The sequence below is a fragment of the Pinus tabuliformis genome, chromosome 3_1, assembly GCF_031772625.1.
Source record: "Pinus tabuliformis cultivar Carrire ecotype Pingquan chromosome 3_1, CPIR1, whole genome shotgun sequence".
Taxonomy (NCBI): Eukaryota; Viridiplantae; Streptophyta; class Pinopsida; order Pinales; family Pinaceae; genus Pinus; species Pinus tabuliformis.
This window is the reverse complement of record NC_142301.1, coordinates 141,848,762-141,858,458: the sequence shown is the minus strand read 5'-3', so window position 1 is coordinate 141,858,458 and position 9,697 is coordinate 141,848,762.

Sequence of the window (9,697 nt, the reverse complement as noted above, 5' to 3'; positions counted from 1 at the left end):
CTTCTTCTGAGAGCATATAGAAGTTGGCTTGAGCCCTAGCGGACTTGTGCCAGCTGACCAAGTGACAGCTGCGACAAGAGCTAGTACTTGTGCATACAGCACCGTCGCTTCCAAGTTTGTTACGAACTACCGGGTTGATAAAATTAAGAGACAGGCAGCCCCAGGAGTTGTAGCATTATTGCTACAATACTGGAGCTCACCATCTTTTTGGTGCCGTTGCCGAGGAAGCGGCAGAGTATTGGTGATTGTTGCTATTCTTCTATTTTCTACTACAACCTTCTTCTAAGTAGTTTATTTCATTTCCATTATGCAATTTCATTTATGCAAAAGTAGATTAGCCTTTCTTGCTTTCCTAGATTAGTATTTCCCGCTTTCATAGATTAGCATTTCCTGCTTTCCTAGAATAGCCTTTCAATTCCGCATTTCAATTCTGCAAGCGTAGATTAGTGTTTCAATTTCGCAAGCGTAGCCTAGCATTTCATTCTTGCAATTTCATTTGAGCAAAATAGATTAGTCCTTTCCTGCTTTCATTTCAATTTCGCAAGATAGTTAGTTGCAGTTCAATCTATTTCATGCCTTGTAGGAGTAGAGATAAGTTAGAAAAATGATTGCAAAACACCCCCACTGCTTCACACAGCCAACGTTCTTCTTCGATGGCTGTGATGAAAGAGCCCCTGGGTGGACATCAAGACATATCTGAAGAACCTATAGGGGAGAAGAAGAAGAAAACATTCCTCTGAAGCAAATGGCTACAAGTAGAGATGTTGGTTGCAACATCTTGTCCAAAGATGAATTTGAAAATCAGATCAAAGATTTCAAGAGTGATATGAGGCAGTTTCTTGCCATGCAACTGGATACCTTGCGGATCCAAAAGAAGCAAGAGGAAGCCAAGAGGGCTTTGGTCATTTTTTGTCCTAGGTGCCTTAAAAAGCATCCTAGGAACGAATGTCCAATGCACTCCCTAGAAGTCTGTTTCGTATGTGAAGAATACCATCCTACATATCAGTGCCCTTCCTTGCCCAGAATCAAAGCTGCATATCAAAGAGCCAAGGGAGCCACTGAATCGCTCTATTATATGAACCAAAGGAGGCCACATGGACCTAGATCTTACCAGCAGGAGCTGCAAGGGATACCCGAGACCTATTATGACCCTTATCAAGCCACTTTCATGCCTTCTTGGGATCCCCCTGCTCATCCTTCCTGGTCTACACCTCCTCCTTGGTCATATTCTCCTTGTTCCTTCACAGATCCATATTATGCCCAACCAGTTGCTCATTCATTTCACTCTTATGCTCAGCCACAACCTCAGTGGAATGCACCTTATCAGGAGTGGAGGCCCCAGTACAACTCTCATCCCGCTCATTTTCCTCCACCACCTGCTCATCCACAACCATCGCCTCCTCCTCCACCAAGGCAACCCCAAATGCCTACCCAACCACAATGCCATCCATCTCCATCTCAATTTCACACCTCCACTCAACTACCCGTACCATCATCTCCAAACCCACACATTGGAGCAGCTCATCACACGTGCAAAGCTAAGGCACAGCATGTGCAAATGATTCCTCGTGAGCTCAATGATCTTCACCACAGCTCAGGAAAAGCATTGCACAAAAGAGATCATCATGAAAGCATTGAAGAATCACATCCAGCAAAAGAAGATTCAAGAGATGAGATCAAAGAACTATGGGCTGCACTTAATGAAGAAAAGAGATCAGAATCAGAGATAAAGAAAGATCCCTCATGGTTACAATCAAATCTTCCATGTACTCAAGAAAAAGATCAACAAAAAGAGGAAGATCAGAAGGTCATGATAGAAGGTGACATGAAGAATGATCCAGATCAGCAAAAGAACCAAGGATATCAAAGCTATATTGAGATATGGTTTCAGAAGGTCACTAAGTTGCAGTGGTACTTTCTCCCTCAGTTTTGTTTGATCCCTTCAAAGTCAGATCATTTGGTCTCTGAGATCTGGATACTTGTCCAAACATGCATTTCGAGCCTTCACATCATTTTGTCTCTGATCTCGATGTGCACATGGCTCCATTGGAAGTATTCTTATACTTGAAAATGATTTTGTTTTTCAAGTAGGGTAGGGTAGAAAAAAAAAGAAAAAGAAAAAAGAGAAAAAAGAAATGAAAAAATGAAAATAAGAGAAAAATAAAAATCTAAGGTGAAAACCCCCTCGGAGGCGCCTTAGATTGGCTCATTGATTGAAAACCTCCATGAGGCGGTCAATGGGTTGGAAAGAAAAGAAAATAAAAGAGAAAAAGATCTTTGGGTGAAAACCTCCCTTGGAGGCGCCCAAGGCAGGCAATTAGGGTGAAAACCTCCATGAGGCGCCCTAGTTGTTTTTCAAAAAAAAAAAAAGAGAAAAAGAAAAATAAAAATAAAGCTAATCTCCATTTCATGTTGCAGCAATGACATTTCAGGTTGCAAGAAGGATGTTTCATGGCAGGAGGAGCACTCAAATCAAGGTCAAAGGAGTTTTTGTGCCTTCTACAGGAAGTTTCGTATCTTCTACAGGAAGCTTACAAAAAAGCCAAATTGATCTCCAAAGAGGACCTGAAGGCTTGGAATATGTCCATGAGGCCTACACTCATCTATGTTTCCACTCCTCACCCCTTTTCCATCATTTTTTTCATGTCATTATGCTTCTTTCCTCGAAATTGTGTCTTCTACAGGAAGCTCTGAATTTCTACAGGAAACATCCTGTAGAACCTTTGGACGAGCCAAATCCAATTCCAAAAGTGAATCTGATGGTGGGAGCCTATTGGTTAGGCCTGCAAGCACTTGTGTGTCCATCCCTTGCCTTCATCCATCATTTTTTTCACCTCCTTGTGCTTCTCATTGTGCTTCTACAGGATCTTCCTGTAGAAATTGTGGGAAACTAGGCATGCATTTCAAAAAGTGGTTTGGCGAGCATGGTAGCTTCCTCAAGGGTTCAGAAGCCCTCATGCCATCTTCCAACTCCTCCTCCATCATCTCCATACCTGCATCACAAGCAAAATTCATTTTGTCATCCCATGCAAGCACATGCAAAATGCCTTGAAGCCAAAAACACATAGAGCAGAATTTGTTTTTGCCATAACTTGAGAACCATGCATCCATTTGACAAACCATTTTATGGGGGATTGTACAAGGTCGATGGCAACATGCTTGAGCAGTTTCAGCCAATTCCGGTGCACGGTTTCCAAGGAATCAGCCTCCATCACCATCAGCCATTTTTGCATTTTCCCCATAACCGTGCATCCGTTTCAAAACCTGTTTCATGGGGAGATGCACATGGATGATAGTAGCCTACCCAAGCAGTTTCAGCCGATTCCGATGCACGGTTTCCGAGAAATCGACCTCTGAATTCTTCATCCATTTTCCATTTTTCTCGAAATCCGTGCATCCATTGATCACGAATTTGCTATGGGAGATGCATAATGATGGTAGGAACATGCCCACCAAGTTTCAGCTCAATCCGGTTGGCCGTTTGGGAGAAATGGCAAAAAGAAGTTCTGGTTTGGTGAAGATGCAGCAACAGCAGCTTGAATGTGCAAATCTGAACGTGGAAATGAACGTTTGTTGCATGCATCTGTCCAGAGGGCACCTGCACAAGAGAAAACAGCCATAAATCATCAATCAAGCTACCATACATGCAGCAAATGAAGATCAACACATGCATGCAGCAAGACGCTTCACAAAGCAACCACGCACGACTTGCAGGTACGTGACTTAACCTTATTCCTCTGTTGCATGAATGTGATTCGAAATCTGCGTGAACAATGAGATGGTTGGATTTAGACAAATCGGTGGCCAGCTAACTAGCCACCCTCATCCAGTTCAACAGCACTTGGTGGGTGAATGAGACACGTGCACTCAGCCATCTTAGGGAGGAAATTAAAAACGGGCAGTAATGAACAGTTAAACTTCAGCGTGTTTGATGGTAAGAGATTAATAGCAGAGAACCAATAGTTAAAACTGCAGTGGAGACAACAGTTGCATGGGCCAGCACACGTCTCTGCCACCTCACTCCAAATATCACGCGGACATCACTGAGCGCTCGGCTGAAATCCAAAGACCGTTAGTCAACTTGCACTTGCATCGTGTTCACTCAAAGAATACATCCTCTGCTTCCACCATCCGCTTAATCTATCTTCCTCCGCTGAGTTTCCTACCTCTTTTCAAAATTCTCTAGTGCAGCGGGCTCACCCAAAGGCCGAATCACACTCTACAGGCGTTTTTCTACAGGAAGCTGTTTTACAAGAAACCCAGCCTACGTAGAGCTTGCACTGTTCATGTCAGGGGTGGCGATTCTTAATGAGGTAGGCTTGAACATAATTCTCCCACGCAATTGATTAAAAAGCCGGTGGAGTTGACGTGTTGAAGGGGTAGGAAATTGTGAATAAAAGTCTGATCATGAAATTACAAGTCATTTTCTTATCGCTGCATGAGAATTGTTGTTGTATGCGGGATTTTCTCCAGGGGTTGATTCATAATTGAGCCACTGTTAAGGCTCACTTGCAGAAAATCGTGAATTCTATATACTGTGTGCATAACAGAGGCATAGCTCTGCGCTCTCTCTAAGGAAATCCCAAAAATCCACTTCTGTATACAAGCAAGCAAGCAGGCCAACAAAGCTAAAAATCCTTGGGTGTCTACTGCAATAAGGATGGCTAATGATAGCAGTTCCTCACATATCTATAGAGAGTAAAACACTGAAGCTGACAAGTCTTGCAAATAGGGCCAAGGAATTACAGTATGGGCTGATTGCAGCAAGATGAGGTTTTATCGTTCCCCACTTAGCAGATTCTTGAGTAGTTTTGATTGTGGCTATGTGCTCTATCCCGAACTGGTTTGTGCTCTACCTCGGGATGGGATATTACAAGCTTGAGTCTAGGATAGCCACAGCCAAGCTGAAAGGAAAATCACCCACAGCCGAGCATAATATAATGGTGCTGTCTGTTTCTACAGGAAGACAGAAAAAGCCACTACAGGACTTTCCTGTAGAAGCCAGCGAACAGTTTCTACAGGAAAGTTTGAAAAAAGGGCAGCAAAAGGAGAAATCGGCCGAGATTTTAGCTAAGGAGGTATCACATGTGTTTGCCACCCCAAGCACATCCATCCCCTCTATGAACACTCATTTCTTTCAAGGTTCGGGCACAATTTAGTCACAGTTCAACCTTCTACAGGAAGCTACAGGACTTTCCTGTAGAAGCCTTTTGGCAGGCCAGAATCAATTTTGGAGAGGGATTTGAAGCTTGAAGTCTATTGAGGAGGCATGCAACCACTATTTTCTTCTATCCTCCACTGGTTTCATCTCCTTTCACCACCATTTCCGCCATCAGATTGAATATACTTGCACAATCATACCCAAGCTGAGAATTCTTTAGGGAAAGGAGCAAGTAGTGGGAAGAAGCAAAGAAGCATGGTTTCATAACAGAGAAGAGGACATCACTTCAGAAGCTTGGCATGACAAGGAGTCCATCAGGGCCATCAGATGAGGAGAGATTTGGTTGCTCAGAGGATGAGCAACATTTTCAGTAGGGGGGTGATGATGAGCCCCAAAAATGTACAATTATTTGGGCTCATTCAACCTCCTAATTTGGCTTAGTCCACCATTCTCATTTGTTTATTGCATGTTTTTGATTATTTTTATGTTAATAGAGTGAATTTGGTTAGTCATTATGCCAACAAGTCTAATGGGTGCTTTGTGTAGCCTTGTTGGTCAACTTGGAGACAAATTTGAAGGTCTTAATGAGCACTTGGCAGCCAAATTCGTGGGAGAACAAGCTAGAGGATTTGTAGGAAGGTGTCCCCCTCATTTATGGGCCCTTACCTCGAATTCTCCACCATCAGCTCGGAGTTCAAAGGCCACCAAATCAATGAGCACAAGGGCAGCCACGCAAGTCAAGTTGGACTGCTGTTAACTCCAAGTCTTGGGCAGCCAAGTCCCTAACTTTTAGGAGGACTGTTGGGTCCTCAAATTGTATAAATAAGAAGGCTTGGGGCCTCATTTTGGTTAGCTAGTGGTTGGTCATTTTTGGTAGCTAGTTGGTAGTCATTTTTGTAGCTAGTTAGTCATTTTGTTTTAGCCATTAGTTAGCTAGCTTGTAGTTCGATTTTTAGGCCATGGATTAGCTTTGCTTTCAGCTCATTCTCAAGCTCTCCTTATGGACAGTTTTGATGTACTTTTCATTTCTTGATTAATAAAGATGGATCCAGCTTTGCACCAGCTATAAATCGTTCTTGGGAGGTTGTATTTCTTGGGGTTGGGCCCATTTCAAGCGCCCAGTACCTCCCTTGTTTGCATTCTCATAATAAAAATCTGCTCTTTAGATCTTGCCTTGTTATGGTAGTTGGTTTTTGATGGGTAACATAGCTTTTTATGCTTAGAATCGATTGGTAGGAGTTTGTTATGCATTTAGATCTTTTGGAATGCTCTTTCTCACGTGAAGTACATGGTTCTCTTTCCAAACAAATATGTTGTTCATTTATTTCATTGATAATTAGATTAAGTTAGCTAGGACTTGGTTTGTTTGCAAGAATTCATTGATTCGTTTAAAAGAGCATTGTGCAGGGCATCTCTATCATCTTCATCACCTCCTCAAGTTCTATTTAACCTCTATCTCACTCATTTACCCTCCAACTCTCTCATTTCCCACATAGCTCCATCTCCTTCAACTTTCGTTGGTCCCATCCTTCCAATCATCAAACCATTGCATACACTCTTCCTTCATCTGATCTTCCACTTCTAAAGCCATCACCAGCCTTATTCCTACCTTACACATCTCCCCCTACCATTCCATTACTCCTCCATCACTCCAAATACTCACGGTAGGTCATCTTGTAGCCATTTGTAGACATCCTGTAGAAAACAGAGTATCCTGTAGGATCCTCCACAGCCATCCTGTAGGAGGCCACTCTCTCGGTTTCTAAGCATCTGAATGCGAGGAACCTCTGTGGATGGATGCTAAGGATCCCTAGGGACCTCTCCTAGCCTCTCCAACCTATCCCACGCCTTCCTTCCTTCTCCATCCCATCTGCACAACCAAACCCTAGTTAGCACAAGATCACCATCATTCCACACACTTAAAGGAAAAATACAAAAACATAACTTTCATGATGCAAGTAGTTTAGATTCATGCATTTTCCTTTATTAGAGGTAGTGACAGCATTGGTAGAAGTTGCATTTACATTCCTTGCATTGTAGAGGTCAGACTAGTTAAATTAGGGTTTCCTAGGTTTACATGCTTTGATTTGCTTTCAGTTCATTTTTGCAAATTAGATTAATTTTCTTTAAGATAGCCTTCGTCCATCATTTAGCAAGCTTCTTCTGAGAGCATATAGAAGTTGGCTTGAGCCCTAGTGGACTTGTGCCAGCTGACCAAGTGACAGCTGCGACAAGAGCTAGTACTTGTGCATACAGCACCGTCGCTTCCAAGTTTGTTACGAACTACCGGGTTGATAAAATTAAGAGACAGGCAGCCCCAGGAGTTGTAGCATTATTGCTACAATACTGGAGCTCACCACGAAGATGATGCTAAAATGAGACTAATGGCTTAAAGTTTTTCTAGAGATGTCAAAAAATGGTTTCGTGGTTTAACAACTCGCTCCATTGATACTCCTCAGAGGTTAAATGAGTTGTTCTTAGCCAAGTGGCGGGAAAATAAGAACCCATTGCAGATCTTGGTGGAATACAACACATTGAAAATGAATCTCAATGAGACGGTTTAGGAATTCACTATAAGGTTCAATTAGATCTACAATTCCATTCCAGATAACATGAAACCTCCACCTGATTTGGCACTTTAGCATTACCCAGACGCTTTCGATCTGGAGATGGCTTATCAATTGAGGGAAAGAGATCCCACAACTCTGGAAGACATGCAAAACATTGCAATAAGTGTGGAAGCAAACTTGATGATTAAAAATTCTCAATTAAAACATGAGAAACCGGAAAAAGGAGTAACCATCAAAGAAGAACCTTCTTCTTCCACCAATCTTAAGCTAGATGCACTGATCAGAACCATGGAGAGAATGGCTGACCGAATGATAAATTTGGATAGACCTCAGGAGCCCCAAGTTAGAAAGCCCAACTTCAGAAATCAACGGCAACCTCAGTACAGGATAAAACAAAGAGAGCAGAAAGCTTCTGAAGCATCGACATCTCAGTAGCCAATTCGGACACCCTTGAAGCAGAATTATGCTCAAGGAGAATTTGATGATGAAACAGAACCAATTGTTGAGGAAAATCACTTCTTTAGGAAAGATTACCATCCCATTTTCTTGACTAAAAATGAGAAGTATGTCAAGAAGGTGGAGGATCCTAAAGATGAGGACTACATACTGGGAAGTGACAATGCATTAGAGACCCAAACCAATGATTATGAAAGACGATATTTGAATGCACTCAGTTCTCAGTAGAAGCAGTATTCTTTAAGGAGTAGAGATGTCCTAATCACTCCTATTCAGAAAATGACATCACAATAGAAAGATACCCAACAGAAATCAAATCCTCAAGGTAGTCAAAGCAAAGGTAAAGAGCTGAAAGCAACCGATCAATGTAGAGCAAAACATCCATCTACAAGCAGTCCAAGAAAGGATCATGACAGTGAAAACAAGGATCAAATACCAAGAGATCTGCCCGAGAAAAGAGACAATGTCCAAATAGAGGTAGATAAAACTAGCTCTTTCAATCTAGAAACTAAAATTTCAAAGTTGAAAGTATCAATCCCTCTTACTGAACTAGTAAAAAATAGCCATTACAAGTTTGATATAGTTAAAATGCTCAAAGTTGATCCTATGCCTGACATGGTTAATATTGAAGATGACCAGTCTTAATTGATTTTTGGTCCATCCATAGATGGTCAGTCAAGAGATAGTGATGTTCCTCCATTTTATCTCAGTTTAAGAATCCACCAATTCATTCTTCACAACTCCATGCTTGACTCCGGAGCCTCTCATAATTTAATGCCAAAAGCCATCATGGAAAGGTTGGGTCTGGATATAACTTGTGAGTACCATGACTATTATCGGGAAATCTAGTGTCTATGCAGAGCTGCTAGTCCCACTATGGCTGGTAGCTACCTTAGAAACAAACAAACTAAAACCACTTTCGTTTTCCTTTATGAGAAATAGATAAGAGGGGAATAAAGGAGACCAACCTCTGTCTTGCGCTTGGTTCCTTGCTTGATTCCTCTCCCTTCTGATAGATCTTTGCCACTAGCTTCCTCGTCTACCCAGCTTCAAAGAGAACCTGTAGAATCAAAGCAACATAACACTATCCAAGAACATAGATCTATTATCATAAACAATATAGGACCAGATATATATTGACCACACAAATGCATATATCATTAATCATACAAGAATGTGGAGGAAAACTTGAATAACTTTATTGATAATCAAGAATAGCAAAGAGGATTACAACCAATTGTTCTGACCCAGCATCATCCTCTCAGCAAGAAAGCCCTTCTTCACCTCATGAAAAGCTTAGATCACCCAACACTATGATATTGCACCAAGAAACCAGCAGCACTTCCTTACAAGATACAAAATTCCAGCCTCTGGATCTCTGGGATGAGGGATCCATATGTAGATGTTTGCAAGGGGGTTGAGTCATATTTTGAGATTTGATTAGTTTCCTCTCTCTGATAGTTCTTGATTCCACTTGGAGATTGATGATCTCTTACTCATCCCTGGGCGA